A 19,168-nucleotide genomic window follows, 5' to 3' on the forward strand; every position below is an offset into this window, starting at 1 on the left:
CCCTCCACTACGGCGTCTCTCATAATCATCTGGTGGTTTTGGGGCGTTAAACCCCGCAAATCAATCAATCAATACTCATTGGTTCAAACACTACATCGATCGTTTTACGTCCCACGATATCAGCAGTTCAGCTGTGTCCTTCAGTCCCGTTGGCCTTTGCGCGTGCTGCTCCACATGCACAATACATGCAGGTTAGTTGGTATAAATTTGACAGACAATTGGCGGTGCAGAATATGCTATGCAAATATTCTATATTGGTGTACTCGATAGGTCAGAGTACGCGTACATGTTGCCATCGTACGTATGTATACATTTGGCAGCATGTGCTCAATATGCGTGTCGAAAGCCGCATGTCCACTACCTCCATTACAATATATATATGACGAGTCCCTTCGTCATCGGTATAACTCGAAAGTGGACCGTTTCTTTAAAAGAGTATATAGTTCATTTTTTATTGTAGTCTGATGTGTGAGAGGTTGCACAATGTCTATTGGTGTTTGGAAGCTGGTGCATTCACGTCAGAGCCATATATGACGCTGACGTGAGTGCACTATAGTACTGACGCTTAGTGGAATTTCTCCATCCCACATCGCCAAGGATCATGATGAAGCCTTTGTGGTAGCGGAATTAGTTTACGCCGGCCTGGGCACATCATATGCTAAGTCTCGCGCGAAGGGGATATCAACAAGCATTTAACATTGGTATCCGATATGCAGTCATTCAAAGCGTTGCCGTCTGTGGAGTGAAACGACGAGGCGTGCTTGCACTCGCTGCAGGAATATGGCGACCTGCGCCTGTGCTCATGCGTATACCACCACACTGCGTTGATTCAGGAACGCGAGCGGCAGAGTTCGTAGCATAAGCCATTCCGCTTCCTGTCACGCGGGAGCGAGATCGCGACTAAAAACTTGGAGGACGCTTGTGCTTCGCATTCAAAAGTAGAATGCCATAACGTAATCGGGTGATAACGTTTACGATAGCGTTAATGATCTTGGGGATGCAGCTAACTTTAGCGATGTTCGTCGTCCCGTGTCCATGCACCTGTAGTGGGTGATAGGTCCTCGAGGTCAATATTAGAGATATTTAGAACAGGGCAACGCAAAGCTTTGCATTTGCGTTTCGCAGGCGTCGTACGCTAACCGCTTGCGGGCTCCCGTTGAGTGACGGACGCTAACGCTACGCGCAAAACGCCCGCAACTTTGCGTACGCTATTCTAAGACTCCATATTGAAGCCCCATAATGTTAAAGTCTGCACTTATCATAGTCTGCACTTATCAGCTTTGAAGAGTTGTCAGTGCGATGGCTGTCCGTTTCATTCGCAGTCGGAGTGAGAAAAGCGATTACTACCTGTTTTTTTTTTTCCTCTGGAAGTTGACCGTAAACGGCATAGCGCACATAGTATATGCAGTACCAGCTGTACTGCAGCCACCATATAGCCATTTGAAGTCCAACAGCGGTGCGATTACTGGTTCCGTGAAAATCATATATAGCTTAGAGTCTTTGGGTTGAAATTGCGCATATTGCGGAATTTTGCGTTTTAAACGTAAATGAACGCGTCTCGAAGTGCTAGCATATGTAGACGTTTTCGGTACCGAAACTATACACAAAACGAAAAAAAAAAAGGGGGGGGGGCTGTTGTTACCTCTTCATTAAAAAAGAGACTGGACCCGGCGCTCTTAAAACCAGCGTGGTGTTTGCTCATTCATCACTTGTATGACTTCATTCCTCCGATCGGGCGGAGTCAACAACTCGTTTTGGGAGATTGGGGATATGCGTCACATCTGCTTTAGCACTCGCCAGATGTACTCGCGTCCGTTCAGCTAAAGGGCTTTTAAAATGCCCCGGTCTAAAGGCGTAGCAAAGGTTGCTCCGCTAGTACATGTACCCGTGTTTAATGAATTTAAGCCAAAATAAGAGTTTTGTGGCGGTTGGAGTTGGAAGTGACAGCCTGGCTCCGTGTCATCGGCGCGCGGCTCCGTTGGCTGCGCAGCTGACGTGCAAGATGGCGCAGCAGCCAGGCGAACGTGACGGGCTCAGCCGTCGCTCTTCTAAATATAATGCACGCTGCCATTCTTCTCGCGCTGCGCTCTGGCTGTGTGGACTGCGCGCTCCGCTGGACGCGGCATGACTTGCACAAGGGGGCCTGTTTACATAACCGGGCTGCTCTGTTCGCTCCCGTTCGTTCCCCCTTTGGGCCGCCGACCGAGTGAAATTTGTCGCAGCTCACGAAATGGCTTCCTCGACGGAGGCATTACTCTTCGGGATCTTCTTCGTCTTTGTCATACTTCATACAGTGCGCGAATGCCGCCATGCACGTGCGCCCTCTTCCGGCTAACACGTGACGACCACAGTCGCGGGCGGAGGCACTGGCCTGCCACTATGGGGACATGCATGGCGTCTTTTACGTGGACGCCTCCGGCCCTCACCATGGGGGACCGTACACAGCCGCAGTCGTTCACAAAAATGTCGCGGTGAATGGCCTCACATTCAGAGCACAGAACATACCATATGCGGAGGAAGTCGCCATCGCACTAGCAGCCGCAGACCTCCATGGACTCGCGCGTCATCATTACAGGCTCGAGAGGGGTGTGCAGAAATATTCAACGCGGGTATGTCCTACACCTGGCGTACCGCATCTTACAAAACAGTAATTACGTCGGGGCCCCCGCGTCTCGAAGGATCATATGCGCTCCAGCTCACATGGGCCTCGAAGGCAATGAAACGGCTGACGCCGCCACCCGCGCGCTCACTCTCCGGGTGACGCCTTCAGACCCTTCCGAAATGTATCTCGAACCTAATCCGGCCTTAACTTTTCGAGAAATTACTGAATTCTACCGATTCAACCATTCGATTTATCCTAAGCCCTGTAAAGGCCTCACAAAGGCGGAGGAGCGTTTACTCCTCTGCCTTTACACCAAAACACTGCTGTGCCCGGCAGTTTTTCAATATCTCGATCCTGCCTCTACAGAAAAATGCCCGCACTGTGCGGAGAAGTCTTCGGGCATCTTCCACATAGTGTGGGCATGCCAGTCAACCCTTCGCCTCACTTCAAAACCGAACCCCAGCCGGGTGAACTGCAGGGAGGCGGCCCTGCTCGGCTGCTCCGACCTAGCGAGCCAGAAGGCCCTGGTCAACCGAGGCCGAGTCGCGTTGGACGCCAATGGGCTTCTGCAATGAGGAGCCCACCTAGTGTTTGTGAGGGGTGGCTCGCTCTGGGCCACCTCCCACATACTCCCTGTATATAGAGAATAAAGTTTTTTTCTCTCTCTAAAGGTCACGTTTGTTCATTCATTTATTCTTTGTCTGGCAGTTTCGAGCTGTACTGGTCTGTTCAGAAATGATCACCCGAAGATTCAAAATGTGGCCTCAGACAAACGTTGCCAATTGTATCATAATGACCAGTATATAAAACCTGAATATTTAGTCGCGTTCAACCAACTTTGCCGTGTCACTGCAGAACACGTATCGATAAACTCCGGCGCAAAACCACTGCTTAGATTAGGTTTCAGTCTTTTTTTTTTCATTTCGATACTTAAACACCTCTACCTGGAGCACATAATTAATATTTTTATTTGTACAATTAATTTTTTATCGTAATGCTTAAAGTGTCTTTTCAGTATTTTTCCAAATTTCCCAGTTTCCCGTGAAAGAAGTGGGGCATCTAGCGTGGCCCCCTGGAAGAACCTATTTGAGGCCATACTCAAAATGTTCCCTAAATTTAGCATGCATATACTTCCGTGCGCCAGTCCATGCTTCCATTTCTTCCCCTACCGGCATTTACGAAAGCGTATTCGTGTCTCAATGGAATGGCCAGCGGTGCGGCATGCAACACTTGTGCCCGTGAGGAGACGCTTGAGCGCATTCTATGTGCCATTGTTCCTTCATACCAGACTCAACGACGTGGCATGCCAGCCAAGCTCCGTCAACTGGATTTAAGACCGCTGACAGAAAAGAAGATCCGGGGACCTTGGCCTGTAGTCTCGCTCGCATATGCGCAAGGCCACGAAAGCTCTCTTGTGCACGGACAGCGCAAGACCGCGTAGAGTAGTTTCAAGCTGACTGTTTATCCATCTGTTTCTTACTCGTCTTTTTTCTCTTTCTTTACTTTCTATTACTCCCCTCACCCTGAATGTAGGGTAGCCAGCCGAGCCAAAGCTTGGTTAACCTTCCTACTTTTCCTCTCGATTTCTCTCTTCTTTCTTCATGTGTTGTTTTCTGAGGAGAAAAAGAGTCTGCTGCTACACTCTTTAAAAGAAGCTAGTAAGAAGGTAGCAACTGCAAGCAAATAGGTAGTAACTGCAGTGCTTACTAAATTTATTCGTTACTACCCTTTTGCTACCTGTTTACTACCTACGTTAGTAAACAGTTACTACCTGCAACCGTTACTAGCTTTTTGCGACCTGTTTACTACCTACGCTAGTAAACAGTAACTGGGATAAAAGAGGTAACTGCTTCCGTTACTACCTTTCTTGCCCCGTGACTACCTCTTTGCTACCCGGCTTTTGACTATCTCATCCTAAATAGTGTGTGAATGCGATTTTGATAATTTATGAGAGGAATCGCCCCGACGTATTATCATTAAACGGAAAAATGACGCAGAAAGTATCCGTAGATCGAGAAAATACTTTTGGTTATAAGTTACGCAACTGAGATATGTAAACGTCATTCTGATATTGTCAAAACGGAGAAGTACAAGTTAATGAACCGTAAGCAAGTGCTACACGCGTTGTAATAGACAATTATAATGAACTTAGTAAATTACAGCACATATTAACAAGACCAGCAGATTTAAATAACCAGATGGTCATAATTAGCTCCGAGGACAGTCACAGTTAATTCACTGCGGCGTGTCTCCGAATATTATCATTGTTTTGGTGCATTAAAACCCAAAAACGATTATTACCTTTTAAACGCTGATGTATTTTTAGTCGTGTAAAGCATTCAAATGCACTGAGAATCAGTTCGGTACCTTGTTCCGACCACCCCACATAATGCCTTTTGTGGCGCTTTTATAATAAATAAATATAACATATAATTTTTATAAGTAGTGCTGATTAAAATCTTGTGCTACGCTACCCAACACACGTAACCAGGTAGTATATTGTAGTGCTATAGGTTTTAATTAGTTATAATTCATACTGAAACACAAGTGCTCTCCTGTGCCAGACATTCCCCGGCAAAGTAGGTACTATATATACCCCACGCTTACTTTTTATATATACGTAAAAAAGTTGTGAACTTGTTTGGTCTATTCCTTCTTCGCATTCATGGCACACCCCGCTTCATTACCCGAAGTTGTTTAGTAAATACGACATTGATTGACCAACATTAGCAGTAAATAAATAATGTCGAAATAAATGAACAAGGTAGTATCCTATACTACTTTTTTTCTTGACACCTTTAAAAATTACTACCCATGGGTGGTAACGACTTGGGTAGTAACAGTTACTAAATGCTGATAGTAACAGCAGAGGTAGTAACTGTTACCGCCCTCGCCGTTACTAACTGCGCTTACTACCAAGGGTTGTAACATATGTGGCAAACTATTACTACCCCAAAGTTAGCAAGTACTACAACCTTTTTTCTAAGAGTGTAGGATTTCCCATCCGATTCGCGAAGTCGGTATGTCAGGTGTTCTAATAAATTGACCGAGAAGGCAGGCCCTCAGCACCACTCCCGTAGCGTGCAACACTACTCGTCTTCGTAAGAGCTACAGCACGAACGGGGCACGAAGACCAGGAAGACACAGGCATGACACGGGACAACACTTTGTCCTGTGTCTTTTTGGTCCTCGTGTCAAGTGCTGTTATTCTTACGAAGTTATCCATCGCCAACTAGCCTGCCAACAACCGTTACTGAAGTTTACTTGTCTGCTGCACCGGGCGCGGACGTGTTCTCGAAATACCATTCCCGCGCCGCTTGATTAGGTCTCCGTACAGCGGTGTCCGATATCGGCGCCTTGCATCCGGCACACCCGGCAGCGTGTGATAGTCGCGGGGCCACGCCGCGAGATTGGGGCTGCTACTGGCTTGACTGGCGCGTGCGGCCTTGATTATCCTAATTGTGATCTCGCCTCTCGCTGCGGCTTTTCGGGCCCGACTGTATACTAGCGGGCGTAATGAGCTTTGCGTGCATTGTAGCATGCAAGGTCTTTCCGCACTGCGCTAGATCGTCAATCTTTCGCCCGCTCGTGCACTGCACGAGGTATGGCGTTGACGGACGACTTGCATGAATCGAAACAATGCGTATAACGAGTTTGTTCTGGGCCTTGTATCGCGCGTGCATTGCTGCCTCTGACGAGTTCGAACCGGTGCGTGCGTTCAGACATGCTCATCGTTGCTCGTTGTATATTTTCACTGCATGCGTGACCGCTCGGCCAAATTGGCTCTTCATGGGGCGATAACGCTGGGAGATTTCGCGGTGTCTTTTTCATTTGTGTCAGGCTCGCCGAGAGGCACAACTCTGTCACGCAAGTGCCAGTTTAGGGTCGGCTGTGGGGCACGAATACCTTGACAACTATCGCGATGAGGATAGGTGTGGTTCTGTCGGAAGCGAAGAAATGAGCCCTTCGGTGTGCATTTTGCTGCGTTGGAGCGATAGAGAATGGGATTATACTGGATGGGACTGATATTTGATCAGCACTCAGACGCATTCTTTCAGCTACGCGTGGTTAACTATAGTTGGACACGGATACCGAGCTGTGGATTCGACATATGCGTTTTCTGATGCCGCAGCCCTCTTCAGCTAGAACAGACTTCATGGACTGGCGTGTCATACACGAACGCAAGAAAAATGAAGAGGAAAGCATGCGATTCCACACAAACTTCATTAGCTTTTTTTCCCCTCACGCTGTGGTTTCAAAGCACTGAGGCGTCACCTCTTGCCAAACGACGTATTTAGAGGTTTGCTGGTATGTAGGGTATGTTGTGACTCTGCACGTGGAGCCATCGGGAAACTGAACTCGCCCCACGTCTTCAAACATGAATTGGGACCTATTTTTGTATCGCAACAATCTTTTATTCGGAACATACCCTTGTTGCACGTTCCGTGGACAGCGATCTTTAATCGAGTAATTGCGAAAGTGTAAGGAAGATTTAGCTGCAAGTGAACTGCGGAAATCTTGATTGATATCTTCGCCGTGAGAATTGCCGAAAAAAAAAAGCGCGAATGGAAAGTACAAAGAAAAGGATATACCCCCTGTAAATCAGCAACGTGTGCTAGCGGAGGGAACTTGACATCAGGCCTCTCTCTACGCACTCAACTACGTCGCACTGTCTGTGGTTTTCAATGAAAAAAAAAGGAAAAAAAAAGTACGCATGCTCTTTGACAACAACAAAGCGGGACCTGAATTTACAAAAAAAAAATAGACGCAAAGCACTTTGGTTGAAGCAACCATTTCGCTTGTGAATACACATGACCGATGTTCTGGCTGTCTACGAAGTGATATCGTGAATCTCTTTAACTGTGTGCTGCCTCATGAAAGGCATTCCGAGGATGGCCATATCACTGCGAGAGAGCACTTAGCCGCTGATCAGTATGGCCCTGCCCTGATAGTTGATTGCATCGCCCAAGATTAAGAGACGCGTTTCTGCATGTTAGTGTACGGAAATTGGATGTATTTATTGTTTGGTTTCCGGTGTTGTATGGATCGAGAATCACGTTGCATCCGACAGCATGTCAGAAGTTTGACGGGGAATTTTTTTTACATGAAAAATGAGTGTGCTGAGTCAACGTAACAAAAAAAAATTTCGGATATTATTAAAATTTCAAAGATTATTGCATCACTGTTTCTTGCTACAGCACGTTCCAATATGCACTGGCTTCTGACCGTAATCTTTGTGAGAGCTAGGATTCTAATTGAAGGTTGTGTACAGCGACAGTAGAACACCGCAAGAACAAGTACGATCGTGGTCTGGAGAAAATGCTTGACGTAAGTCAGCGCTTCTTGATGTGTCTGCAGCGACGATGAGGACGAGGGGAAGAGTTTACATGGGATGCATCTGTTTTGGAAGATTCAATGAAAGAATAGGGATGGAATTAAACTTACAGCCGCTTCAAATGTGACAAATTATGGTACATGTATCTATATGTAGGGTGCAAGAAAGGGTTTCGTCTGCTAGGTTTATCAGTGCGTGAGCCTTGCCGGCTGATTGCAATGTCGTGAAGTGTATAGTTTAGTCAGGCAGGATAGGTGCATACCACCTGACCTGCAGGTCACTGGCATTAATTGTTGAAAGAGGTGTTGTCAACACCTTTTTTTAGCGATCACTGCTACTGATGTGCTCTGTATTTTCTGCATTTCTGAAGGGTTTTGTATGTAGAGTTTGTCTAATCATACGTCCCACGAACTCTGTAACCCCCCCCCCCATATGTAATTCCCCGTTCAGGGCCCTTAAGGGTTAATAAATTATGATGATGATGAAAGTTATGTACTAGCGCAGTACATAATTTGGTGGGCTATTGTAAACATGTAAATTGTTGCCATCGCCTTGACCTCTATGAGGTCTTAGACTATATACTTGTAAATTCTCATAAAAGAAAACGAACAGCGGATAGAAAGTGAAAAAAAAACGAATGATAAAAGTGTAAGTATAAAAGCCGCTGCGCATGGAATTTTGCTTATACCGCAAAAGATACAGCAGCAAATCCGCTTTCAAGTTGTCACGTACAGCTGCCGTGGTGGTATAATTCATGATGCTCGACTGTTGAGCCGCAGGTCGCGGGATCGAATCATTATTATGTTGCCAAGTTGTCTGCTTCTTGTAGCTATTTATGTTGCAGCGAGAAATTATGGTAGGGTTGGATATAATGCGATAAAAATTTAAAATAGTGCATGTTTATTTTTATTTAACTCCTCACAATTAAACATCAATGCAGAAGCTTTTATTCGGGTACAAGGTATGTGCTACATAAATATTTGGCATGTTGCTACCGTTGAAAACATTATGGTAAAATTATGTAAAGAAATGCTCTAGCTGTCTCGGTTTGCCCCAACCTGCCGGGCGAACCGAGACGCTGCGTGGGGCAAAACGAGACAGCGTGAAAACAAAATTCATCCCTTCAGTCTTTTTGCGGTAGAGAAACTTCATATTCACACAGTCTCAAGGAGCCCAGTCCTTGGACTCTACGCATTGAATCTAGACAGATGCGGTTTTGTGCTGCTCCGAAACTGCTTACAGTTCAAACACCGCCAGTCTTTCTTAGTGCTAATGTTGTCTTTTGTTGAACACTTGTACCTCATTGGATTATTCAGTCAGCAATTGGAGGCTAGATATGTTTTGACGTACGTTCATCTCTTTTTGCCGTTTTGATGCGGAACTGCTTAGGCACTTCGTGGATTTTAACTCTGTCCGCCGGGCTTTGTGAGGCAACGAATTTAAAATTGTGCTAGATTCAGATTTGCTAGCGCTTGTTTTTTTTTTTTCAATTAGGGTATTGGAGAAACTTCGTTAAAACTTAGTTGGAAATGCGTGTTTGTGAACGACTGTACTTTGGAATTCAGCCATTTTTTATGTGTCTTTTGTGAGCATTCTTGGGAACATGGAAAAACCGCGATGCAGCGCGAATGGAGGGAGGGAGTCATGAAGGCACTCTGTGTTTTTTATGTCTTTTTCCCCCCCAGCAAGCTCTGATATTCTCTTGTATGTACGAACCCTCCTAAACAAAGTAATATAATATATAATGAATGTAAATTAATAGTTAAGTTGATAAGACACTCTCTAAGGCCTTTTTTGTCGCGTTCTGCCCTTCTCACAAGGCAGAAATTTAAAAAAAAATCACCGCTTTGTCCCCGGGCACCAAACGAACTAAACTTTTGGTGTTATTTAGCTCGTAGTCTAAAGTAACAAAATAAAAATCTACGTTGCTGTACTGACGGTAGCTTCATGCATGGATCCGAAAATTTGACCGGGCAGAATTTCGCCCCCTTTTCACGGGTTACGAGCACACTAACACCAGCCGCGTAATTTTTCCCGCACGAACGCTGTGAACGATCATCGACATTTAAACATGAACAGGTAGACAAGGACCAGCACTTATTGCTGGAAAAGAGAAACAGAGAAAGATAGTTTTTGTATTAGCTGCAGAGCCCGGCAAAGCCAAAATGTCGCATTTTGCTTCATGTCTCATTTTACCTCACCCTGCCCTACTTTATTTTTTGCGCAGGTAAGCCACCGGATCCGCACATTCCTTTGTTTCTTTCAGGTAAGCTAGGTCTTCTTGTTTGAAAGTTTGTCTATCAGCAGAAAAGGCAGCGTCTACATGGCTGTTCACCTCGGGTCATCCGTCCATAATGTGCGTTCTTGTCAACCCTTCCGTGAACGCGTGGAGATGACCAAATGTGAGCTTTCTAAAAACAAAAAAAAGAAAAGAAAATGAAAAAAAAAGAGAAATAGTCTGAATGCTTCTGTGTTTTGATCAGGTTCACATCGTTAGGCGGTCGTGTAATTTGTTTTACAGTAAGGCTTTTTTCATATATACATTTCATGCGTTAGGCTCAGTGACAGATTCAACTGAATTCCTTCCTTTTTTTTTTCTTTTATACTGCTTGTCACGTATATATAATGCGCTCAAAAAAAAGGAAAAAAAAAGCACGAAGGCCACTACGAGGCACGACTATTGTGCTTTATTATTGGCCAAGAGCTGACAAAAAAATGTAATTTGTTTTTTAAGGGGGAGTCTGGAAAGCATTATATGTTATAAGGTATACTTTTGAGCTGTTAATTATTTAATAGAATATGTGCCCTTCCCACGTACATGGTGTGGTCATGTCGTTGTTCATCAAATCTGTTTTATATCGCGACGTATGAATCGTGACAATATGAATCACAACCCTCGTGGCATATATCAACATGTCCCATGCAGTTGCCAAATGAGTCGGCTCTAGCGCTGCTGGTTTCGTTCTTCGATTCAATTCTCCGTGTATTCGGTCGCCCCGCTGCGGTGGTCTAGTAGCTATAGGTAATCGGCTCCTGACCCGCAGGTCGCGAGTTCGAATCCCAGGTGCGGCGGCTGCATTTCCGATGGAGGCGAAAATGTTGTAGGCCCGTGTGCTCAGATTTGGGTGCACGTTAAAGAAACACCAGGTGGTCGAAATTTCCGGAGTACTCAACTACGGCGTCTCTCATAATCATATGGTGGTTTGGGGACGTTAAAGCCCACATATCAATCAATATCCGCGTATTCGGTCGGCTTTCCACCACCGGCACCTGACGTTTCGAGTGTGACCTTGTTTGCGCGGCTCCGGCGGCGCTCATGATTCTCGACGTGTGTCGTGGTGACGCGCGGATGCAGGCGTCAAGATGGCACGCGATGCGCGGGCACGGCGCCGGAAATGAGAAAACGCGGCCCGTCGGTCGACGTTGAACGGATGCGCGGTGGAAGGAGACGGGCCGCGCGTATCACCCACCCGTCTTCTCGCTGGTTCCTCCATCTACCGGCTCCCGGTGATGCGCAGCCGCGCGATGAGCGAACACGCGCTGCAGCGTCTGCGCACCGTGGCGCGCGGCGCTCCCAGATTCCTGGCCCCGTTGCGCGCTGACAAATTGGCCCCGTATAGCGTTGAGGGTCATTACGCCGCCGTTGCTGCTGCTGCTCCGAGGCTTGCGTCCGGGCCCCCTCGGCCGCGCCACCTGTATATGCATATTGAGTGAGTGTCGACGCGCTGCTCTCCGAAGCGGTGCGTTGCCACTGCGTTTTCCGAGAAACCTCGGGTACATATTGTGTATACCCCGTTGTTTACGGCCCCGAACTCCTGGGTGTCTCTCTTATTTGGGTGCACGTTAAGGAACCCCAGGTGGTCGAAATTTCCGGAGCCCTCCACTACGGCGTCTCTCATAATCATATGGTGGTTTTGGGACGTTAAAACCCACATATTAATCAATCAATCCTGGGTGTCTCTCATTGATTAACCTGTTGCAGAGAGAGAAACTCCGGTATATGCGAATGGTCCGTGTAATATCACGCTGATACATTTTTTTTTTGAAAGATTGCCTTGCGTCATTGGCCAAAACTATATACACGACTCTTGTTATTGGTAAGAAAAGTAGCTTGAGTGATCGAAAAAGAAAAAGGAGAGAATGGCTCGTGAATACATAAATCGTCCCGTTGCGCTTTTCACAATAGCAGTATAGAGGGGAACGAGCCTGATGTCATGTCCCATGAATGGTATAGCTGCTGGAAACAAACCGCTCACCCTTTTACCGCATTTTCTGACTGTCGTAAATTTTCGTCGATATATTCTCGTAAGTGTGGCGCATCACTTGACCGTATGAAAACCATCTCTGTATTTTAATGCAGAGCGTGATCACGTTGACACCGTGAGTGTTTTCCGCGCAACATCCGGGCACTCGCCGGTGTGCTTGTGGTGTGGGAAGACGGGGGGGGGGGGGGGGCGAAATGCCTGCAACTACAGTGTCGCAGGACCTCTTTAGACGGTTTTGTAACGTGCATTCTCGTCGCCGAGAGTTGGGTGTCGTTTGTTTTAAGTATTGGTGATAGTATTTCGTCTATACAGAACACTTAATTATAGGGAGTGTTACGCCCGAACACACTTACACACGTGATGTGCTATGGTTGAGCAATAGCCAGAATTGGCTGCGAGTGTTGCGAAACTGATGCGCCGGTGCGAACGCGTCACGAATGTGATTATCGAAGCGCAAGAAACGCTACCGAAGAGGCGTCGCCAAGCAACAAATACCGCGGCGGGGGTATACGTGAATATCGTGGGTGTCTTATACCTAAGACAGTGAGTCACGTTTTAGCGGTGTCTCACAGTGATCGCTCACACCTCTAGTTCCGCAACCGCAAGGTGTGCGTTATGCGATTTGTCCGAACATTGCTCTGAATTCGCGTTTGCTAATGCACTCGTCATAAACCAGCCCGCGATATGAGCAGAACGAATGTTCTACAAGCTGTATCTCCACAAAAGGATTCGCACTTGGCAACGCCTTTTCAAACGTAGTATATTTTTCAAATGTTCTTTATGAGAATGCAAGTTTTTTTTTTGTTGGCTTTGTAAAAGTTCTCGAAGCTTTTGAATTCCAGCATCTGACTTGTTTCTTGAAGAAACATTAGTCTCTGTTCAGCCACTACTGCTTAACTTTTGTAGGCCCGTGGTGACGCCGTCAATATGTCCTCATCATGTCCGTACAGGCTTAATTGACTCTGCGACCGCAGGATGCCACGAACAAAAATAGCGATAGCTTTATTGCGAGCGCTACTTGTCTACCTTTCCTCGATTGTTGCTCATTGCACATCCACGATAACGTGTTACTTGCAGGCAAGGAACACGTGTCCGATACATGCTCGAGCTGTGTGACGCGTTAAAGTTTTTGCGTCTTGGCTGGCTATATAGCTTACTGCAGAGTTTGTTCACCCTGCATTTACCGGTTTCTTGTTAATGCCTAAGGTTAGTTTACTACTGCACAACCCTGCTGATGTTTCTTCTAGTGCCGGTTAAATTATGGTGAAACAGACCCAGCGTAAAAAAAAAGCTTTCGCGTCGACGCCTTCGGAGTCTTTTTTTTTTTTTCCTTCCTCCACGGTGATTTCGCCTGCCAGGATCTTCGTCGCCCACGCTCTTCGCCGGTATTATAGCGTAAGAGCTCAAATATCTGCCTGCTTCAAGGGCGGCTCGCTCGTCTGCTTTGGTGCCAACCGACGTGGCGGCACGTTAATCGAGCCGCTGCTTTCGCTCGCCCCTTTTACGCTGCTTGCGCTTAGAAACACCCAGGACGCATTTCTATCGAAAGCGTAAACCCCCTGTTAAGAGTCTTAGCTCGGGAGCCGCGTTCACGTCTTCGTTCAAATGTATGCGAAACGAAAGGGCTTTCTCATTGAGCAGCCGATGGATATACTAAGCGTTTTGAAGCAAAGTCAGCCAATAATGTTGTGTAAGGATGACTCGAGGTGTGGCTGTGTAGAAGCTTTTTTTTTATATACGCTGATGCGCGTAGCATCGACAAAGATGGAGGACAGCATGCACAGCGCACAAACCAGCCTTCTTCTTTGTCGTCTTGTGTGCGGAGAATGTCTGCATGACCATTTGATATATGTAATGCTACGTAACCACATAAGTAAGGAAGCCAGAAGTTTATCCAGCTTTGTATAGCTTTTTACAAAATATAAAGCGCTGTGTAGTTGGCATTCATAATGAAAATAATTCATTGTTGGCGTAAGGTCGTCAAAAATATGCACTATGGCCCTGTCAAAGTATCAGCACGTAAGAACGATGTATGATAATTTTGTCCGCCTTAGAGGTCCCAGAAAAGACGCAATTTACATAAACGTAATGAAAACCAGCAGATAATGTAGTGCACGTGGCTACGAACGGCGCTAACACTACGTGGTTTAGATACACGTAAATGTCCGATGAAGCGGACGATAGGATGACCGCCGCCGTAGCTCGATTGGCAGAGCATCGGGCGCGTTATCCAAAGGTTGCAGGTTCTGTATACTTGTCGGCGGCAAGTCTGTCTTTTCGTGCTCTTTTTTTCTCACATTTATGTCATCGTCCCCATCCTTTGTTAGGTTATCAATTGGTTTTCATTAAGGTTGTACAACCTTAATACGTATCTAACAAAGAAACGAGCCCTTAAAATTCGTATAGCTTGTATAACTGTTATATATCATAGTTTATTCCTGTAAAAGTGAAATGTTAGGAATTACTTGGCTGGGTAATTTTCGTAATTTAATTTGGATATTTAATGTCGAACAGTATAAGTGCCGAGAAGATTTAGAAATGTTATTAAACGCGACCATTCAACTTCTGCCTATTTGGTGCCGAGCACGTGATGCAAACAGGAACAGCGTAGGCATCATTCTACGCTGACAGATAACTGCTTTGGAAAAGGGACAACTGTTGGTTGAGGAAGCGACGACTATAAATAAATGCCCCTTGACGAGAGCTTTGGTGTTAATGAACGCCTATGCGTTTGAATCGCTTAACTTCCCATCGTACGAAATCCTGTTCAGCCAAGCAGTCAGCGAGCTGTGCATTCTTAAACGAAGCATTGACTCCTTGCTGCTTCTTGTCTGCTAAAACTTTAGCCGTATTTTGCTCTTGATGGGGAAGGCGAATTTCTCATTATGAGTTGAAAGTATCCGATATGTTATGACGCCTGAATGTTAGCGTATATCTTCGTAGAAACGAGAGAACGCTGCGACCGATGCGCCATATATACGAGATGGCTTTAATCTGCCCTTTGTCGAAATCGGTGAAATCATAATAGCGTTCCTCACTACACGCTTCGAAGTCTGCAAAGACATTCATGATGCCTTCGAGTGTCATGTATTCGTTTTTTTTTTTCAAAATTCATTATTGCACATTGTCTTTTCGCGCACTGTTTTTTTTTTTTGCCCCATAGGTTGGGTTCCACTGTATAGGTGTCATCATGTGCACATGATGCCATGGCTTTGACTTAGCATGCCCTACGACGGAGACGCCGCATCATTGGGTATGATTGAAGTGAGTGAGCGCGACTGTTTGTTTTATGTTCTAAGAAAAAAAAGAACCCTAGAACAGCTGAACCCTGTGTTGTTGCTGCCGTGTATATACAACGTGGGAATCCGCAAGGACCATATTTGTATCACTTAATAGGATTTTACCCCTCTAACGTTAGCGACCTGTAACCACTATCGCACAAAATAAGAAAAAAAGAGAGAAAAAAATATCAAGGATAGAACGGAAGTCCAACCAATCGGTCCTCTGCGGGGCAGCTTAGTATTCTACCACAGCGCTATGCTGGTGCTCTAAACTCTATCACAAGAGACCCTATGCATATACAAGCGCTAGGTCGGGAAGAAACTGCGTCATCATTTCGGCGTAAGGGAAGCATTGTATCATTGGCCTCCCGATGCTAAAAAGTATATGCTTCAAAGTCACGGCCAGGTGGTGGGCCTTCACGATCGCTGCGTTGTGACGTGATAGCGCGCTCACAACTTGTGGCAGCACGGAAGCCATGGAGGAAAGAGCGTCGAAATGTATAAGATCTGCGTTCTTTTTACGCCCCCCTCGCATGCAACCCGTGCAGGCTGCGGGGAAGTTCTTCATTCTAAAGAAAAAAAAATAGACGCATGATGAATTGCGCGAAATTTGGGCGGCGCATGGCATGCTCAAAGAAGCACGGCGTGCGTCGCGCCCCCGACGTGGCGCGTGCTGCGGAGGTGTCGTCCCCGTGGGCCGCAGCCGGAGCCTGCAGCTGTGGGCGCGGCCTCCACGTCGTGATGCGTCGGCGCGGAAGCCGTCACTTTGCGCTTATTACAGGCCGTGGCGCTGCGCGAAAGACGGATCGTGGCGCGCTACAAATTACACGGTCGCGTCGCTTTGCTCCGCCGACGTTTGTCACGTGAAGGGGCCTCGGCCGCCAGAGATGACGCCCCCTTTGGCGGTGCAGGCCACAGGCAGCGGCCGGGGCCCTGTCCCCCAGGTCGGTCGGAGGTGTTCGGCCCGGGGGCCCGCCGGAATGTGTCCGACAGGGCTTCTGTGTATATCGTATAGCCGGCCCTGACCAGCGTTTCGGAAAATAGAAGAAAAGAGACTTAGATGGGCAAAAACGATCTTTCCTTTTGATAGCGATTTCGACCTGTTCGATACCGCCCGCGGCGGTCGCATTTTGATGGAGGCGAAACGCCAGGGGCCCGTCTATACTGTGCGACGTTGAAGAACACCATGGCAGATGGTTGAAATTTCCGGAACTCTCTGCTACGGTGTTCCTTATAACTGTTTCGTGGTTTTGGCACGTATACAAAACCTTGTATATTATTATTATTATTATTATTATTATTATTATAAATATTGTAGGCATTCATTAAGCACATCATCTATCTTTACACATATTCATCATCATGAGTGGTCGTCATCTTCTTCTGCTGTGGGGACTTGGCTTGTCTGAGTTCTGTGCCTTGGGCGTGGTCGCTTCATCGTGTCTTCCGGGCCTAATAAAGGTTGCCTTTACTGTTACATCACAAGTGGTGGAGGTGCTGGGTATCGATCCCAGTACCTCTCGCAGCCCGATCTGCCTCCTGGAGCTGCGCTCAGGTCGTCGTTTGTACCAGGTGTCCGGTAACATGCCTCAGGACGAGCCAACCGGCGCTTCTGCGTCTACCTCCACGGCCCCGGCTACCACGGCCTATCCATCGTGGATTATCACCGCGCACCAGCGTGAGCCGCCCACGTTCGCCGGACTTCGAGGTGAAGATGTGGAAGATTGGTTGGACCAGTTCAATCGAGCGAGTTCCACTAACAACTGGGATGATCCTACCAAGCTTCGCCGTGTTTCTTTCTACCTCACGGGCACCCCGGCGGTTCGTTCAGCTCTCGCGAAGAAGACACTGGATTCTCGCAAGCAACAATGCGGTGAGTCCTACACATCGTACATAGAGGATGTGCTTGCTCTCTGTCACCGTTTCAGCACGTCCATGTCTGAATCAGAGAGAGTTCGTCATCTACTAAAAGGGATAGGCACGGTCGCGTTCAATGCCTTGGTCATTCAGAACCCGACTACGGTCGCTGACGTTGTTGCCACGTGCCAACGCCTGGAAGAACTTGAATCCCAACGGTTACCGCCGGACAGCTCTGAAACCACTACCACGACTGATGCCTCATTGCGTGCCATGATCCGGGCGCTTATACGGGAAGAGCTACAATCTTTCGGCCTCTCAATGACACCGAGTCCACCTCCCCCCTCCAACAATGTTTTGCGGGATGTTATCAAAAGGAGTTGGCGTCCATGACCAGGCCAGCGTTTGTAGACTCTCCAGTACCTCGACTCCCGCCGACGTACGCACAAGTCCTCGCTGGCTGACCACCCGTCGTACAACCGATGCCCGCACACTCGACGCCTATCCCGCTGGCCTCGTTGACTCCGAGTGCGCCTAGCCAGCCCTTTCACCAACCGCGCTGGCCGCCTCGTCCGATCTGACATTACTGCGGCTATCGGGGCCACATTGCACGCGTCTGTCGGAAGCGCCAGCAGGACGAGCGTCGTGGACTCGACACCTACGGACGGGATGATGAGACAAGCTGGTACGCTTTCCAACGTCGTCCTTATGATCCGTCGCTACGCCGCTCACCTTCTCCAACTGCGACATCTGAGCCAACCAGTTCCTACCGCTCTACTAGACGCCGCTCACCCTCACCCCTCCGCCGTTCCTCGTCTCCATTGCGACCTGTCTCGCAATTCACCAACCAACGCCCGGAAAACTAACCTCTGCAGCTTTTGGAGGAAAAGCTGCATCGAACGAAAAGACAGAAATTCCTCCAGTGCGTCCATATAATACGATAGCTGTTTTAATAGAAGGTGTGTACGTGGACGCTTTAATAGACACTGGTGCCTCTTTGTCTGTGATTGATCGTTCTTTGTGCTCACGCCTACGAAAAGTCACCACCCCTTATGATGGACCTACACTGCACGCTGCTCAAGGGGACGCCATTACACCTGCCGCTATGTGCACCGCTCGTGTTTTCATCGCTGGTATTCTTCATTTTGTACAATTTGCTGTGCTGAATTCGTGTGCCCACCAGATTATATTAGGCTGGGATTTTCTGTCTACGGCGAACGCTTCCATCTGCTGTAAAGGAAATGTTGTTCATATGATGGAAACTGACTATGCCCTGTATGCGGATGACAAGCCCGTTCGCTTGCTCGCTGCTGAAGAGACCGAGCTACCACCTGGTCATCAGCGGATAGTTGCCATCACTTCTAATGTGATCGACTCTGGTGACGTGTTTGTCCAACCATCTGCACGCTGTCTCGCAAGAGGTATAGCCTTTGCTTCAGGTCTAGCGCGATTCCACAATGGCTCCGGACTTCTCTGCGCTACAAACCAGACTTCTGAGAAAATTCTGATTCCTAAAGGCACCACAATGGCTTGCGTTTCTGAATCTCAACCTGTCTCTGTTGTCTCTCTTATGCCAGCGTGTTCTGACCTTCCTTCTATTGGACGTTCATCAAGCGTTTCTGTTCTTGCTGCGACTATTAGTCCAGAACTGACCTCTTCACAGACAGATGAGTTGCTTGCCTTGCTACAAAAGCATAGGAGATTGTTTGATGCCCATTCCTCAGCTCTGGGACAGACGTCCATTATTAGGCATCGTATCCAGACCGATGGCACTTCCATCGTACGCCGTCGACCATATCGCGTCTCTTCATCCGAGCGTGAAATCATT

At 47.3% G+C, this 19,168-nt stretch overlaps 1 protein-coding gene and 1 pseudogene across 3 annotated transcripts in view; both read left to right on the forward strand.

Moving 5' to 3' along the window:
* The window catches only part of Rab3GAP1 (RAB3 GTPase activating protein subunit 1), a 358,494-nt gene that overhangs the window by 146,066 nt on the left and 193,260 nt on the right, over positions 1–19,168 (forward strand). The gene's annotated exons all lie outside the window — the stretch shown is intronic.
* On the forward strand, positions 2,302–3,177 carry LOC142776865 (uncharacterized; annotated as a pseudogene).

The sequence above is a fragment of the Rhipicephalus microplus genome, chromosome X, assembly GCF_043290135.1.
Source record: "Rhipicephalus microplus isolate Deutch F79 chromosome X, USDA_Rmic, whole genome shotgun sequence".
NCBI classification, from domain to species: Eukaryota; Metazoa; Arthropoda; class Arachnida; order Ixodida; family Ixodidae; genus Rhipicephalus; species Rhipicephalus microplus.